Source organism: Asterias rubens, chromosome 3 (assembly GCF_902459465.1).
Source record: "Asterias rubens chromosome 3, eAstRub1.3, whole genome shotgun sequence".
In the NCBI taxonomy this organism is placed as follows: Eukaryota; Metazoa; Echinodermata; class Asteroidea; order Forcipulatida; family Asteriidae; genus Asterias; species Asterias rubens.
Genome location: NC_047064.1, coordinates 15754726 through 15772453, shown reverse-complemented (window position 1 = coordinate 15772453; position 17728 = coordinate 15754726). Strand labels below are relative to the sequence as shown.

Genomic DNA, 17728 nt, shown 5'->3' with positions numbered 1-17728 from the left:
CAAACACAGTTAAAAATTCGGCCAGGGGTTTCCTTACAGGTGGCGAACCCTTTGTCACTGAATTTTTGCTCTTCTGAATAAACACACCCAAAAAATTGCCTCCTCATTGCCTAAGACATCTCTCTGGCATCGGGTCGTCGTTGTCGCCGGTGGTGATTTCATCTCCTTGTTCCAGTGAGCTCTTGCCTTGAGTTCCTCTCAGTGTAGACTGATCCGAAGATGTTGATTCTCTTCAGGAGTACTCAATCTCTTGATGCCTGTAAATAAAAAAAATTAAAAAAAAACATTACTTAACCATCCTTAGGCTAGTCCTAAGTTAGACGAGTAACTTGTCCTAACAAGATAAGACTAGTCTTAACTCTTTGTAAAGTTCACCACAGATCCTTCACAAGATCCAATTGCATGTTTTGTTGGTTTCTGTTTTGCTAATGGATGCACTTGTAACCATATTGTGCTTTAATAATAACAATATTAAAAATTATAATAATCAACGTATTTATAATGCACCTTTTCCAAAGGATACAAAGCACCAAATATTTTTACTGCAAGGTGAGTGGGACGAAGATTTTGAAATTATGAGACCTAATCCTTAGCACACCATGTAATGGTTTACATGGTGCTACGGCGCATACAGCAGCCACAGCCAGGAACACCAGGGCGAACCCCTTCTCTTTTTCGATAAGTGCATGCACTGCGTTCTTTTAAATGGGACCTACGGCTTTACGTCCAATCCGAAGGGCGAAGCAATGGTTAAGTGTATTGCTTAAGGACACAAGTGTCATGGCTGGCGATTCGAACCCACACTCTGCTGATCAGAAACACCAGAGTTTGAACTTGATGCTCTTAACCACTTGGCCATGACACTTCCGACAACGATTTACAGACATGTCATATGAACGGTGAATTTCTGCTTGTACCAATCCGCATGTAGCACTGAAATCCGTCATTCAGTGACGCTCGTGGCTCTTCAACAATGTTACCCCTTATCACTGGACCATTTATTTCATTCATCAAACCAACTCAGAAATTGCCTGTGCAGCCAAATATGTAGTGATAAATAAATCACAAGAACCATCTCTGCCCTCACAGGTACCTACTAACCCCTGCACAATCTATGGAAACTGTATGATAAACCTAAAAGGATCTACAAGCCTAAAGCCCGGTTCATACTTCCTGCAAATGCGAACAAGTTTTGTTGTCACAAACTCGCAATGAATCACTCGCAACAGTTGAACTGTGTTCAACCTCTTTGAAACATTCGTTAACTAAACAGGGCTGGGTCGCCAAAATTCACTTTGCATTTGCAGGAAGTATGAACCAGGTTTAAAGTCACCTGGAAATGGTATTTTTTCAAAATAAAGCTTTTGTCACTAATATATGTGTTTTGATGAGTGGAATGTGAATAAACAGTTAACTAAGGTTTTAAAAAATCAGTTCTTATGTTATTTACAAATTTAAGAGTAGACCCCGACCCGAGAGGGCGCTGTTCGTGACGTCAATCAAGGCAGACTTTGCCCGTAATGCGTAGAGTAAACACAATTGCAAAGTACATGTACGGACCAAGTCGTGAGTTTGTACGTTTCAAAACAACAACAAAAATGTTTTTTTCCGGCAATGCCGACCAGGTGTATTGCTGCTGAATGCAGAAAAACACTTTTTGAAATGTACCAACTTACGACTTGGACGTACATGTACTTTGCACGTGTGCTTACTATACGCATTGCAGGCAAAGTCTGCCTCGATTGACGTCACAAAAGGGGTAGGCGGAGTCAGCCCCCCAAACAACTTTATATATTTTTTTAACATATAAATCGTGATAAACAATTACTAAAAAAATCGTTTTATTGTTCGTAAGCATATACTCTTATGTTTGAAAGAAAACAAATTATATTTCCAGGTGACTTTAAGTAGTGATTAACTTACTTGCATGATGGGCAGAAATAGATGACGGTTTGTCCTTCATCAGCTGATCGTGTTTGCCTGGTGTGGCAATGAAGTCCATCGTGACGGCACTTGGCACATGCCCTGTCAATCTGAAACCAGACCAGATACAAAAATGAAATTAAGAAGTGATGAAAAATAACCAAGCATTGATAATACGCCTAAAAGGTAGAGCCATAAGTTTTTTTGTTTTGTTTTGCAATGATTAATGGACAAAACATAGAAAGAAGAAGTAAAACTGTGAAAGTTTCAGCAAAACAGATCTACTGGTTCTATTTGCTGAGAAAACAGAAAGAAGCAAAACCCTGGCACAGTAGCGATCAATCAATAAGAGGTAAAGATTTCGATACATCAACATAAAAGGTTTGCTTTTTTCCCCAAACATTTTAAAATAATTGGCCAGGGGTGTCCTTCCGGGTGACGAACCCGATTTTCGCTCCTCTGTTTTCACAGGTAAAATATAAAACCTCTGAAATAAAACAAACCTATTTGTATATCAAAAATATTTGGGGGCTTCCGTTTCAATCAAACACCGATAAAAAATTTACCAGGGGTTTCCTTACGGGTGGCGAACCCTTTGTTACTGAATTTCTGCTCTTCTCGTTTCAGAGTTAAAAATATAAAACCAAATATTTGGGGGCTTATTTTTCAAGACTTGCCAAATAAATCACCTTATATGAAGTGGCAAATTTTCAATTAATAAACAGCAGTTAAAAAATTGGCTAGAGGTTTCCCCAATTTTTCAATTAATAAACAGCAGTTAAAAAATTGGTTAGAGGTTTCCCTATGGGTGGCGAACCCATATCACTTAAGTTTGCTCTGCTAAAAAGTTAAATACAAAACCTACGATATAAAACTGTTTCTAACCAAATATTTGGGGGGGGGGGGGTAATTTTCCAAAATTACCATATTATAAAAAAAATCGCCTTTTAAAATGAAGTGGTACTAAACACAGTTAAAATATTTGCCAGAAGTTTCCCTACGGGTGGCGAACCCATATCACTGAATGTTGCTCTTCTAAAGAGTTAAATATAAAACCTCTGAAATAAAACAAAACTATTTCTGACCAAATATTTGGGGTGGCGGAGGGTAATTTATAAAAATTACCAAGTTATAAAAAAAAATCGCCTTTGAAAACGAAGTGGTACATTTTTCAACTAAAACAGTTAAAACATTGGCCAGAGGTTTCCTTATGGTTGGCGAACCTTTATCACTGAATGTTGCTGTTTGAAATAAAATAAACAAGTACCAACAAAGAACTTTGGGGTTGCTTTTTTTTCAAAATTTACAAAATGATAAACCACCTTTTATTCAAAACGAAATTGTGTCTTTTTTTTTCAAACCATTTCATAATTGACCAGAGGTCCCCCTACAGGTGGCAAACCCTATACACTGATTCGTTTTTGTGTCTTTCCTGAAGAAAAACAAAATGGTGAACCTAAATATTTTGGGGGTTATATTCTTCAAAAGAAACCATATGCCATAAATCACCTAATAAATTTCATCTATTGTGCATCTTTTTTTTTCATAAACCAATTTTAAAAATTCAGAGTAATATAAATGTTGAAACCTCTGCAAGAAAAAATAAAAACAAAGTGTTTTGATGGTTCTAGCAAGGGCAACTAAACAACAATAATGTACAAACATTTCTGTATGTAAACATCAAGATATAAACCTAAACAATTTGGACAATTCCTAAGACATGTAAGATAAAACTCCAGTGTTTCACTCACCAGTGTTCCTAGGTCTTTCTGGTCGACGACCTCCTGACGACCTTCAACATTCTTGTGAGAGTTGAGACGCAGGTATGAATGATAGACCACACCATGTAATGCAGCTGTAATGAGAAGGAAGACAATAAGTGACTTTTCATTCATTCAAAAAATGCTGTCTGTGCTATTAATTGGTAGTGATATAAAATATGCGGTCATCGCTGAGTGATACAAAGAAAAAAAAATCACTGATAATATTAATAAAAACAACTTTACACAAGTGTTACATTTTGTTGAAAATCTGTGAAAGGAATGTAATTTTTATATCCTAAATAAAAAAAAAAAATAGTCAATATTTTTTGTCAACTACAAATTATGTCACAGGTCATTTACATCATCAGACTCAAAGTCATTGAGCTGAATTTGCATTAATGTGTTTAATATTCAAAGTCTGAGTGTTGCGATCATGCATCAGCCTCCTCCCCCACCGCCTCCTTGACCACGTCCCGACCCCGCCTACCCCTTTCATAAATAACGCACAAGTGAAGGGGGTTATCACACACAACTTTACAAGCTCCGGTTTCCACAATAAATATGTATATTCCAAACTTACTTTTTGCATTTACTTTGTGAGCACATGTCTTGCACTTCATAACTACCGTTTCTTTTTCAGGAAACGGTAAAATGGAGCGAAATGCGGGCAAAATTCTCTCGAAGAAGCAAGTCACTTCTCTCCGTCCATGTTTTTGAGAAATTCTGATACCGCATGCGTTTCTGAATGGGACACACGTGATTTATTAAGCTCGACTTCATCTATACGTTCAGCGTTGAATTTGGTTTAGGGTATCTGACTAAGTATTTAAATAGGAATCGCGCCCTCTGTCGGCGGATTGTAGAGTCTCCCGCGTAAAGTTAATGAGCCTGCATTAGATGGTTAATTGATGCACTTGCTGGATGATTTTGATTAATTCTGGTTAAAAATACCACTCTATGAAATTACCAAGCGCAACAGGATAAAAAAATTAAATTAAACAAACAATAATTATCCCCAAATACGAACCACACCACGAGAAATCCCTTCCAAATACTACTAATAATCATTATAGAACCGTTACAAAAGTTGTCACTCACAAAGATGAAAAAAACAAAGAAATAATATGATTATATGATTTGGTTTAACCATGATAATGCTGGAAAATTGCCCCTCGCTATGTTTATGTTGAAATATGTTTATGTTCAAGGTGTCTTACCATGTGTGTCCTCAAATGCATTTTGTTATTTTTAACCACTGGGGTAATTTTACATAACAATAAAAAACAGTTATTTTAGTAAGTTGCTGCTGGGGGATTACCAAATTGTTTTTGGTTTGAAGTTTCTAATTCTAGATTCGCTTGCAATTCTTTCAACTGGCATTCGGCGAGAGCAGACAAGTGAAGGAGACCGTTGCAAATACGCCTAAAATAAAGCAATAACGTTTTGTCACAAACTTCCATCCTGCCTGCGCCTCTTGAATTTCACCGACTCATGTGTGTAGCATATTTTCCCCAAATTTGAAAGGCAGTCGACACTATTGGTACATACTCAAAATAATTATTAACATAAAACCTTACTTGGTAACGAGTAATGGGGAGCTGTTGATAGTTTAAAACATTGTGAGAAACGGCTCCCCTCTGACGACGTAGTTTTGAGCAGCGTGAGCAGACTGGTCTTTGACAATCACCAATAGTGTCCACTGCCTTTAACAGCCAAAGCAACAAACGTATTATCTTTCTCCAGACATAAAAATGTGTTTTTTGCAGTTTAACAAGTAGGTTTTATGATTATAATTATTTTGAGTATAATTACCAAACTGCTATAAGAAGAAATACCAGTCACAAATAATTGTACTTTTTAATTTGCCTGATCAAGAAAGGTTTTATGACGATAATTATTTGGAGTAATTACCAATTGTGTCCACTGCCTTCAGTGGACACTATTGGTAATTACTCAAACAAGTTATAAGCATAAAACCTTTCTTGAATACAAGTAATGGGGAGAAGTTGATAGTATAAAACATCGTGAGAAACAGCACCCTCTGAAGTGACGTAGTTTTCGAGAAAGAAGTAATTTTCGACGAATTTGATTTCGAGACCTCAGATTTAGAATTTGAGGTCTCGAAATCAAGCATCTGAAAGCACAAGGGCATTTTTTCGCTCATTATTATCTCGCCACTCGGCTGACCAATTGAGTTAAAAATTGTTTTATTGTTCGTTAGCATTATACTCTTATGTTTGAAAGAAGAAAACAATTCTATTTCCAGGTGACTTTAACCCTCTAGTCCCTGCACCACCCGAGTTTGCCGAAATAATTTGTTTTCTTCTCAAAATTCTTGCAGTTAATTACTGAAATCGTAGTTCAACATTTTTAAAGATAGTCAAGGCTTTTTATTTATAAATAAATGCACATTTTTGACCCGTTCGGTAATATTTGTACAAGTCCTCATGGGCGAGCAATAAACCCCCTTGTTAAACACCCACGGTAATATTTATGGCGATTATTTTTGTGTGATAAAATGGACACAATAACTTTTCAAGGCTTTTATCTGGCTCAATGCTCATACTGATCAAATGCGAACATCACCATGATGTTACAGTTTCCTTTGTGTTTATACTAATAAGCGTTTGGTGGGGTTTCATCATCATTAGCTTCGACAATTCAACTGTGAAGGGGAAAATTAATAATGATCTATAAACAAGTAGATGGATTCACCAATGCGTAGGCCTACTATTGACTATCTAGTTTTATTTTGATGTTTCTTTTTATTCTACAAACAAAAGCTATAGCGAGGTTTCCTCCTACCGCATAAAACAGTGTATCGCTTTAGGTGGCTGGCGGTCCCGTGGCTAATTAGTTATAAAAGAACATAACATGGTTGTTTTGTTTTGGCACTGGACACCTTTGGTAATTAGTCAAAGACCAGTCTTCTCACTTGGTGTTTCTCAATATTATGCTTAAAATAACAAGCCTGTGAACATTTGAACTCATCTTGCGCACTCACAAGAGATTTTTTTTGTTGGAATTTATACGTCGTTCATTTTCAAAGAATAAGCACCGGAAGGTTAGCAAAACTTTAATGGGAGACTTTTGGGACGCTTGGTGGCAGCAGACTTACCAGGTAAAATCTATCGTTCTCGGTCATGTGCGCACGCTCAGAACTACGTATAACAATGGAAATTTACCTGAAGTCTGCTGCCACCTAGCGTCCCAAAGTCTCCCATTGTGTGTGTTTAATATTACGGTTAGCAGCGCTATGAAATGAAAATCGCACAGTAAGCACAACATCGGCCATTAAGCAGCGCCATGAACTTGTACCATGGTAAATACATTGTTCTCGGTAATTGCGCATGCTCAAAACTACGTATGATCAATAGACCTTTTCGCAAAATACCATTACGCAAGCGCAGACTGTTGAATGAGGTGCATTGTGGGATAGATATGGATCAAATTTGATCACTAGCTAGACCACAATGCACCTAATTCCAAGCTTTACGCGCGCGCCCCAGTATTTGCGAAAAGGTGAAAGAATTATACGTTAGGTGGCAGCAGACCTAGGTAAGTCTGCTGCCACCTAGCGTTCCAAAGTCTCCCATTCAAAGTACACAATAATTTATTGCTCTTATAGAGGTCACTGCTCATCCCTGGTGGAAGGTGGACTTGGGGACCAACCACTGCCTCGGTCGTATCACCCTTGTCAACAGAGGAGAGTGCTGTAGTAAGTTCACATTTTTATTTTCTCAAAGATGTTATTTCAAGGACATGGCTAATTGTAATAGTAGTCTGTTTGCAAGAAGATTTGTTTCAAGTCCCGTTCTCAAGCGAGAGGTTCGTAGCATATCCGCCATCAAAAAGTAGCTAATACCGAGAATTAACCATTCTTGATTTGGATTTAACACAACTAGAACAATAATTGGGGGAGTTTTCTGATGTCAGGCTAGCTTGCAAGGTGTGCCGGAGATTCGGTCCACTATTATGGGAAATTTACGATTCAAAAGATTCATCCGCTACAGTATCTAGCGCTCTAGTCAATATATATAGCTCTATGGATGAGTGCCTGCTCGCGCCGTCGCATCTGGTCGCAGCTTTAAGTTTTGTACGAGAGGAAAGCCCTTGAACATGGCAATCCTGTGGTGGTAAAATTTTGAAGATTGAGCATGATACGGAGGTGGAGGTTGTTGAAATCGTTTCTGAGCAACCCCGCCTACTTGAGCTTTTTTCTATCAAGAAGTGTGCAAGTCACCCTAAACCTTTAAAAAATTGGACGCAGGAACATGCCAGGATGACTAAGGTACAAACTGCATCTCCCTAGCATTTTTTGTTCCAGAGTTATTCCAGAGCGTTGCTGAACATTTTTAATTGTCCGGGCCTATTTTTTGAATGACCCCCTTATTGTTGGTTGGAATCCTGACTGCGCCGTGTCTTTGTACACGTTGTATACACGCACAGTGTACGTCAATTTCTGATGGGTGCCTGCTCGCGCCGTCGCATCTGGCCCCGCCTTAAAAATCGTTAGAGCATTAAGTTTTGTACGAGAGGAAAGCCCTTGAACATGGCAATCCTGTGGTGGTAAAATTTTGAAGATTGAGCATGATACGGGGATCGAAATTACCCGTTGTACATTTTGTTTTTCTCTCCGACAGCTCTGTGCACAAAACTCCCATAGTGGAGGTTGTTGAAATTGTTTCTGAGCAACCCCGCCTACTTGAGCTTTTTTCTATCAAGAAGTGTGTAAGTCGCCCTAAACCTTTAAAAAATGTACGCAGGAACATGCCAGGATGACTAAGGTACAAACTGCATCTTCCTAGCATTTTTTGTTCGAGAGTTATTCCAGAGCGTTGCTGAACATTGTCCGGGCCTATTTTTTGAATGACCCCAATTCTATGGGTGCGTTCGTTTAGCTTCCCTGGGTCGACCCCGGTTTGTGGCGGGTTTTTTTTTCCAGGACAAACGTGTGCAGATAATTACCCACGCTCGTCATGGAAAAAAAAACACCACACACCGGGCTCGACCCAGGGAAGCTAAACGAACGCACCCAATGATTGTAGGCAATAGTATACAGGGTACCCGTCCAAGTGATCTCATTTATGGAAAGCATGACATGCCCCATATAGGGGCAGAGGGTACCCCCCCCCCCCAACCAATCCCCATTGTTCCCGATTTTACCAGCACACTATTGTCCTCTTGTACATAAGTACCCACCCCCCTCCCCCCTCGCCAATTCTCTAAAGGATTCCTGATTTTCCAAGCACACATTGAAGGCAAGATAAATGGGCATCAATGCTGGAAGTCGCCGTTGACTATAATTATGTACGATTTGTATTAATGTATTATGTGTTATTTTAGTCCTCAACTATTGTAAACTGTTTTTTAGAATTTTAAAGAAGTGAAGAGACACGGGGCTGGCTGTCAGTTTTTAGAGTTAACAATAGACCGATTGCGTCACATGACCTACGTGTATAGTGAGGATTGGATGTAAACAAACACGGCGCACTGCAAATTCAGAACTAATTGGGGAGGAAAGTGTGTGTGTCTAAGTGAAAACCACATCTAGAATTGTAGCGCGTCTTGCGAGAGAGAGAGATAGAATTTGATTTTCCCAATCACAACAAATGTTGGAACACCCAGTTGAGATCAGATACTAGTCCTACTAGTATGCGTGATAAATAATAACAACATACAATAATAAATATATAAAGAAAATTAAATTTGTTTTTTACCCATACACCGATGTGTGTTAGCACTGTTTACTCAGTACTTCCCCCGAGTCCTGTGAAAAAAATATAACCGGCACGATACGCGGGTGGGATTCGAACTCAGGACCCTTGCTATTCTAGAGCAGTGTCTTACCAACTAGACTACCGAGGTTGCCCGAACTAATTATAAATTTAATCTTACAAATTATTAAATCTGGTGGAAAAATATAAAAGGTTACGCTCCGGAAGTGTCAGGCATTCAGGCGCCGGTTCAGTTAATGGCACACACTGGCCCCTCCCCATTGCCATATAGGACCCTTCAGGAATTGCATCCGACCCAGAGCACATCCCCCCTGCCTCGAACCCTAGCCACTACGCGGGCCCTGTCCCTTTGGGGGAGAAAGCAAGGCAGATCCCAATCACACTGTCCCATCAGGGGCAGCAATAAGCCTTGAATCTATATTAGAGACAGACGGTATTCGAACCCGGACCGGATGATCCGAGTTGCTGAAACAGTCCCAGCACCTTACGCACTGCGCTACAGTGTTGGTGCTTAAAAACTGGTGTTTTCATGGTCATAATCAATAGACCGATTGTGCTCAGTGCCTCACGTGACAATAGTGGGTAAAATGTAAACAAACACGACGTACTGCATATAAACGTGCTATATAAGAAGACACGATCACTGTTGTTATTTTTGGCTCAATAGAGACTCAATTCTTGAAATCACTGAAGTATATTCCGGAGTTTGTCATAATATGAGACCTTACCAATGGCTAAATAATGCCAGTGAGGGTAAACAAAGTTCCACCAAATAGGAAATTCCAAGAGAATCTTCACACGATGTCATGTGTTTGTGCACGGTAAGTGTGGGTTTACATGCCCTCATTCTAATGATTTTCCTGCCAATATTTTCAACAAAAAACATAATTATGAAGCTGCAAATCCCTTTATTTTCACCCTCAAATATTTGATTGGAAGGGGTAGCTGTCAGCTATGAGTCGGACAACTTCGCGATCTCCCTTATCACAGCCCAACTTCACGCCGTGCACAACGCAAAATCCACGGCGCGTGAGGAGCTCGCTCAAACCCCAGTAATTTACGTAGTCTAACCCTACTCTCAAAATAAACCTCTTTTGTAGTAGAATACTGGAAACATCAAACAGTAAATGTGATTTAAATCAATGTCACAATATTCAACTTTATAAAAAGAGCTCCGTTTTTAGTCAAAAGTGTTATTTATTAAAAATACAGCCAATATTGTGATCCATCGGTACGAGTCTTCACATGTCTTTACTGTGTGTAGCTGTGTTTTTCTATACCCACTATAGGGCACGTGATCACATGTAAACATTGGTAGCGCAATTGGTCTGTCTATTAGAGCCCTTGTCATAGGCAAACACTACCGCCATCTTGGGAAACCGAGGAGGCCTAGAGTTAAACACAAACATTCAACCTGCCAATCTGAACGCCTTTAGAAGTTTTCATTAAATATAAATATGCAAGGTTGTGTACCGGCCACATTGCTTCAAAATGGTGGTTCGGGCGGTTCTGATCATGCGCATCGGGACATGCATAATTTTATGGGCTATTCCATCTCACTGCCGTACCGAAGAAAGGTTTACCCTCTCGGATATGGGTTAGGTCAACTGGGACCCGGAATCCGGGTCAAATCTGACCTTTTGTTTTGTATTTGAGCTGCTAAAGTAGTATGTCAATTTGTGCCTTGCCTAGCCGGCTGAAATTTTAAAGTTACATTCACCTCGTCATATATAGGCCGTGTCCGAATCAGCCAACGCGGCTCCCCCTTTGATTTGGTCTTCAATTATGTCCATAACAACACCTTAGAAACATACGGCATCAACAAAGCTTAAAAGCATGGACACTATTGGTAATTTTCAAAGACCATTCTTTTCACTTGCTGTATTGCATAAAATAACAAATCTGTGTAAATTTGAGCACACTCGGTCATCGAAGTTGTGAGATAATAATGAAAGAAAAAGACCCTCGTCGCACAAAGTTGTGTGCTTTCAGATGCTTGATTTCGAGACCTCAAATTCTAAATCAAGTGGAAATACCAATTACTTCTTTCTCGAAAACTACGTCACTTCAGAGGGAGCCGTTTCTCACAATGTTTTATACTATCAACAGCTCCCCATTACTCGTTACCAAGAAGGTTTTATGCTAATAATTATTTGAGTAATTACCAACAGTGTCCACTGCCTTTAAGTCCAACCTCGGCTAAACACTCATGGATATAACTTTTCCAGAAGTTGAGATTATGTGTATATATTTATTTTAACGATTTTCGCCTTAAAGGAACACGTTGCCTTGGATCGGACGAGTTGGTCTACAAAAAGCGTGTGTAACCGTTTGTTATGAAATGCATATGGTTGGAAAGAGGTTTTAAAAGTAGAATACACTGATCCACACAAGTTTGCCTCGAAATTGCGTGGTTTTCCTTTTACTGTGCGAACTAACACGGTCGGCCATAGACGACGAGTGTTAGACGACGTGTTAGACGACGAGGTAAAAGAAAAACCGTGCAAGTTCGAGGCATGTTTGTGTGGATCATTGTATTCTACTTTTACAACATCTTTCTACCCATATGCATTTTATAACAAACGGTTACAATCGCTTTTCAAAGACCAACTCGACCGATCCAAGGCAACGTGTGCCTTTAAGTCGATTTGTAAACAATACTGAATTTACAATTGATGTTTTTTTATAACTGTAGAATATAATGGTTATAACTTATTACCATTTTCTGTTTAGCTGATATAAAAAGCTATTTATAAATACCTCAGACAGTTTCGCTATTCCTATTGGAGGAGAGCGAGTCACGTGGGTGTGTATAAACCTTTGTTTATAACCAGTAAAAAGTGTTGGAACATGGGCGTGACACGCGAGCTTGCACCATCTGTGCTTAAGACAGTTTCTTCATTCCTATCGGCCGAGAGCAGTTGACCACTATTCCCTTAGTTATAATGTTCATAAATACGCCTGGCAGTTTCGCTATTCCTATTGGTGGAGAGCAAGTCACGTGGGGTGTTTAAACGGTTGATATGACCATCTAGGGGCTGGTTATAACCGGTTGTTTTCGGATAGCATTTGTGCGGGTTAGCCCACAACCTCGTTCCCAGGGTTGATCGATCTCGCCGTGCCATTTTTAGCCCACGGATACGAGGACGCAACAGTTGCTTTTGAAATCGTAAAGAACCACACACGTTGTGTTTAATTTCACGATGTCAAAGTGTGTTTAAAAATGTACTTATTTTCAATTCAATTAAAAATTAACTACCAAACGTAATTGTTTTAAGTAAGATCTTGTAGTCAGTGTAAAGTTTAATGTATAGCATGCATGCGATTTATTAGCCAACCGTATAGCAAGTGATAAAATATTCTGAGAGAGAAAAATATAGTTAAGTAAGTTTGCTTGTTACGTTACGTTTTATTTTCAATGACACAAGTGTACAGAGCTTCCCCCTACTAATGTGTGGACATGAATACTATCCTCAATCGTAAATTCATGAAGCGTCAGACTTGTTTCTTTTTCTCACTCAGCGATGTTGTTATCACTGTGTTCAAGTGAATTACTTAAAGGCACTGGACACTATTGGTAATTGTCAAAGAATAGCCTTCACAGTTGGTGTATCTCAACATATGCATAAAATAACAAACCTGTGAAAATTGAGCTCAATCGGTCGTCGAAGTTGCGAGATAATAATGAAAGAAAAAACACCCTTGTCACACCAACTTGTGTGCTTTCAGATGCTTGATCTCGAGACCTCGATTTCGAGACCAAATTCTAAAACTGCAATTGTAACAATTCCAATGGTACAGAAACAAAGAAACAAACTTCATTCAATGTTTTTTTATCAATATATTATTATTAAATGTCATAGTGCTGTAACTCGTTATTTCACTGACTTTGTAAGCGTTTCACTCACTTTATGAACTAATTAGGTGTACTGACTATAAATCTTCACAGGTATCACAGTTGCAAAAGTATATCTTATTTACAAAAGGAATGCTTTTCAAGCTTTGTAACTTCATGACGTCAGTGACAATATAAAAAACGTGTAATAAATTTAGTTTGAAATTGCTTTTGAAATAACTTGCATTTAACTTTGAGGAAACAAGGTTCAAGTTGGTTCCTGTTGATCAGAATACCGTGGCGTTGGAGATGCTGGACGAACCACCTTCTGCCGTTGGGGGCGTCGCTTGTCAGACCATGTAATCCTTCCTGCTGTCGAAATACATGAGGAATGGAGTGCTGCCCAAACCAGGTATGTTCGTCTTGTGACTGAAAGAGGGTTGAAAGAGTAAACGGGGAAAAGTTTATTTTAGGCAATCTTTAATGAGCAAAAATGTGCTAAAAACTAAGCGTACAAGTTTGAAAGTTCTTCGGCGGCCATTCATAGGTCATATAGGAATGTTAAACTCAGTATAAGAATTGGACATTAAGTAGCAACAAAACATGTTGTGCCATGTTTTTGCTGATCAACACCCCGAATGGAACGGGGGTCCAGCCTCCGATCGCCCCGGTAGTAGCACCTTCCGATGAGCCGCAAGAGCCCGGGGTTGACGCTCCGGACAATGGTATCTCAAACAAGGCGTTCTTGGAGGATGAAGGGGAGATCGTCCCGACCGCTGATGCCGAGAATGGCGAGCCGGACATGGAAGGGAAATGTGGGGTGGCAAAGAAGATAATCAAAGTATAAAAAAAAATTGCGATTATTCTTGCCATAATAGCACTTCTTTTTATTATTCTTCCTTTTAAGATTTGTTTCTCCAGTTACAAGTTTGTTGGGGGAGGCGTTACACTTTTACAAAATGTTTGGGTCCATTTTAATAATAACACCTTCCTATGTATGACTTTATTATAGTATGTCCTTTAGCTTATAGGTCTAGACCTAAGCAGAAACATGGTAACTTTGGCTCTGGTTTCGGTTCCAACTTAAATCTTGTTAGGTCTTATGAAGCCACTAAGCAGACAACGCTGGTTTTAAGAAGCATCTACTGTAAGTCAGAGTCTGCAAAAGCCGTTTTTCGAAAAGACCCGCCGACTGTCGAAAGTAGATTGAGCCCTCTCAATTCTATGGGTGCGTTCGTTTAGCTTCCCTGGGTCGACCCCGGTGTGTGGCGGTTTTTTTTTCCAGGACGAACGTGTGCAGATAATTACCCACGTTCGTCCTGGAAAAAAAACACCACACACCGGGGTCGACCCAGGGAAGCTAAACGAACGCACCCATTGATTGTAGGCAATAGTATACAGAGTACCCGTCCAAGTGATCTAATTTATGGAAAGCATGACATGCCCCATATAGGGGCAGAGGGTACCCCCCCCCCCCACCCACCAATCCACATTGTTCCCGATTTTACCAGCACACTATTGTCCTCTTGTACATAAGTACCCACCCCCCCCCCCCCAATTCTCTAAAGAATTCCTGATTTTCCAAGCACGCATTGAAGGCAAGATAAATGGGCATCAATGCTGGAAGTCGCCGTTGACTATAATTATGTACGATTGGTATTAATGTATTATGTGTTATTTTAGTCCTCAACTATTGTAAACTGTTTTTAGAATTTTAAAGAAGTGAAGAGACACGGGGCTGGCTGTCAGTTTTTAGAGTTAACAATAGTCCGATTGCGTCACATGACCTACGTGTATAGTGAGGATTGGATGTAAACAAACACGGCGCACTGCAAATTCAGAACTAATTACGGGAGGAAAGTGTGTGTGTCTAAGTGAAAACCACATCTAGAATTGTAGCGCGTCTTGCGAGAGAGATAGATATAATTTGATTTTCCCAATCTCAGTTTTATTCCCGTCTTCATTGAAACAAATTCTTTAAGTGAATCACAACAAATCAGATACCAGTCCTACTAGTATGCGTGATAAATAATAACAACATACAATAATAAATATATAAAGAAAATTCAATTTGTTTTTTACCCATACACCGATGTGTGAATAGCACTGTATACTCGGTACTTTCCCGAGTCCTGTGCAAAAAATTATAAAAGCCATGTTACTCGGGTGGGATTCGAACCCAGGACCCTTGCTATTCTAGAGCAGTGTCTTACCAACTAGACTACCGAGGGTGCCCGAATTACGTCAAGAAATTTAGTAATACAAATTATTTAATCTGGTGGAAAAATATAAAAGGTTACGCTCCGGAAGTGTCAGGCATTCAGGCGCCGGTTCAGTTAATGGCACACACTGGCCCCTCCCCATTGCCATATAGAACCCTTCAGGACTTGCGTCCGACCCAGAGCACATCCCCCCTGCCTCGAACCCTAGCCACTACGCGGGCCCTGTCCCTTTAGGGGAGAAAGCAAGGCAGATCCCAATCACACTGTCCCATCAGGGGCAGCAAAAAGCCTTGAATCTATATTAGAGACAGACGGTATTCGAACCCGGACCGGATGATCCGAGTTGCTGAGACAGTCCCAGCACCTTGCGCACTGCGCTACAGTGTTGGTGCTTAAAAACTGGTGTTTTCATGGTCATAATCAATTGACCGATTGCGCTCCGTGCCTCACGTGACATAGTGGGTAAAATGTAAACAAACACGGCGTACTGCATATAACGCGCTATAAGAAGACACGATTACTGTTGCAATTTTTGGCTCAATAAAGGCTTAATTCTTGAAATCACTGAAGAATATTCCGGAGTTCGTCATGTGAGACCTTACCGATGGCTGAACAATGCCAGTATGGGTAAACAAAGTTCCACCAAATAGGAAATTCCAGAAGAATGTTCGCACGATGTCATGTGTTTGTGCACGGTAAGTTTGGTTTTACATTGCCCTCATTCTAATGATTTTACTGCCAATATTTAAAAAAAAATCTCATTATGAAGCTGCAATCCCTTTATTTTCACCATCACAACATTTGATTGGAAGCGGTAGTTGCCAGCTATGAGTCGGACAACTTCGTGATCTCCCTTATCACAGCTAGCCCAACTTCACGCCGTGCACAACGCAAAATCCACGGCGCGTGAGAAGCTCGCTCAAACCTCGGTAATTTACGTAGTCTAACCCTACTCTCAAAATAAACCTCCTTTGTAGTAGAATACTGGAAACGTCAAACAGCAAATGTGATTTAAATCAATGTCACAATATGCAACTTTATAAAAAGGACTCCGTTTTTAGTTCAAAGTGTTATTTATTGAAAATATAGCCAATTGTGATCTATCGGTACGAGTCTCCCCATGTCTTTACTGTGTAGCTGTGTTTTTCTATGGGTGCATTCGATTAGCTTCCATTGGTCGACCCCGATGTGGCGTATTTTATTTTTTCCAGGCCGAACGTGGGCACACAATTACCCCACGTTCGTCCTGGAAAAGTCGCCTATTTTGTTTTCTAGTACGAACGTGTGCAGATGTTTACCCACGCTCCACCTGGAAAAAAACAGACGCATCATCACGTGAGCCTTCTCGTCGTGACGTCAGTGCACCTCGGGTCTGCCCCCAAGTGACCCTATCCACAGGCGGGGCTCTTGGGGCTGGCCCGAGGTGTACCGACGTCACCACGGGAAGGCTCACGTGATGATGTGTCTGGGTTTTTTTTCAGGTTCGGGGACGAACGTGGGGTAATTGTGTGCCCACGTTCGTCCTGGAAAAAAATCAAATACGCCACATCGGGGTCGACCCAGGGAAGCTAAACGAATGCACCCTATATATATACCCTCTATAATAGGGCACGTGATCACATGTAAACATTGGTAGCGCAATCCGACTATTGCAACGTATGCACAATCAGCTTTATTTCTTGTTCAACAACAAAAACAGCGCTGTTTAAAAAAGAAAGTAAAAAGGGTAGAACATGGGTAGAAGTTGAGCTTGTGCCAAGATTCCCAGTCAATGATGATATCGAAACTGATCGACAGTCGCTTGTTTGTTTGCGGTTGTTTTGCTCTAAGTTTCAGGACACTTTCCTATTAACTTGTCCAACTACATAGGAAACTGTGACACATCATTTTCTTGGAATTCTTCTCAAAGGAATCCTACCCAATAGGAGACTTTCCAACGCTAGGTGGCAGCAGACATACCGGGTAAATTTCCATTGTTTGCGTAGTTCTGAACATGCGCATAATTCTGAGAACAATGGATTTACCCGGTAAGTCTGCTGCCCTCTATCGTCCCAGAAAGTCTCCCATTGGCTGATTGCCACTCTCATTTAATCCATTCCATAGTAAGCCGGTCCCCCTCGCCGCAAACAGAGAACATTGGTAGAAGTTGGACTGCTGTCAAGATTCCCAACCAATGATAGATTTGCCCCACTCATTCAATCCATCCCATAATAAGCCCATACAACCAAGTCACACGAACCGGAGCCC

At 40.2% G+C, this 17728-nt stretch overlaps 1 long non-coding RNA gene across 2 annotated transcripts; it reads right to left on the bottom strand.

The window, feature by feature from the left end:
- Positions 1-235: 235 nt before the first annotated feature.
- LOC117287742 lies at positions 236-4306 on the bottom strand. 2 transcript variants are annotated; one of them, XR_004518833.1, is made up of 3 exons: positions 4267-4306; positions 3675-3778; positions 236-257 (listed from the first exon to the last, which is right to left on the bottom strand). It is a non-coding gene; the product is annotated as an uncharacterized LOC117287742 (long non-coding RNA). The 2 variants fall into 2 exon arrangements; XR_004518832.1 differs by lacking the exon at positions 236-257 and adding an exon at positions 1995-2033.
- Positions 4307-17728: the final 13422 nt, after the last annotated feature.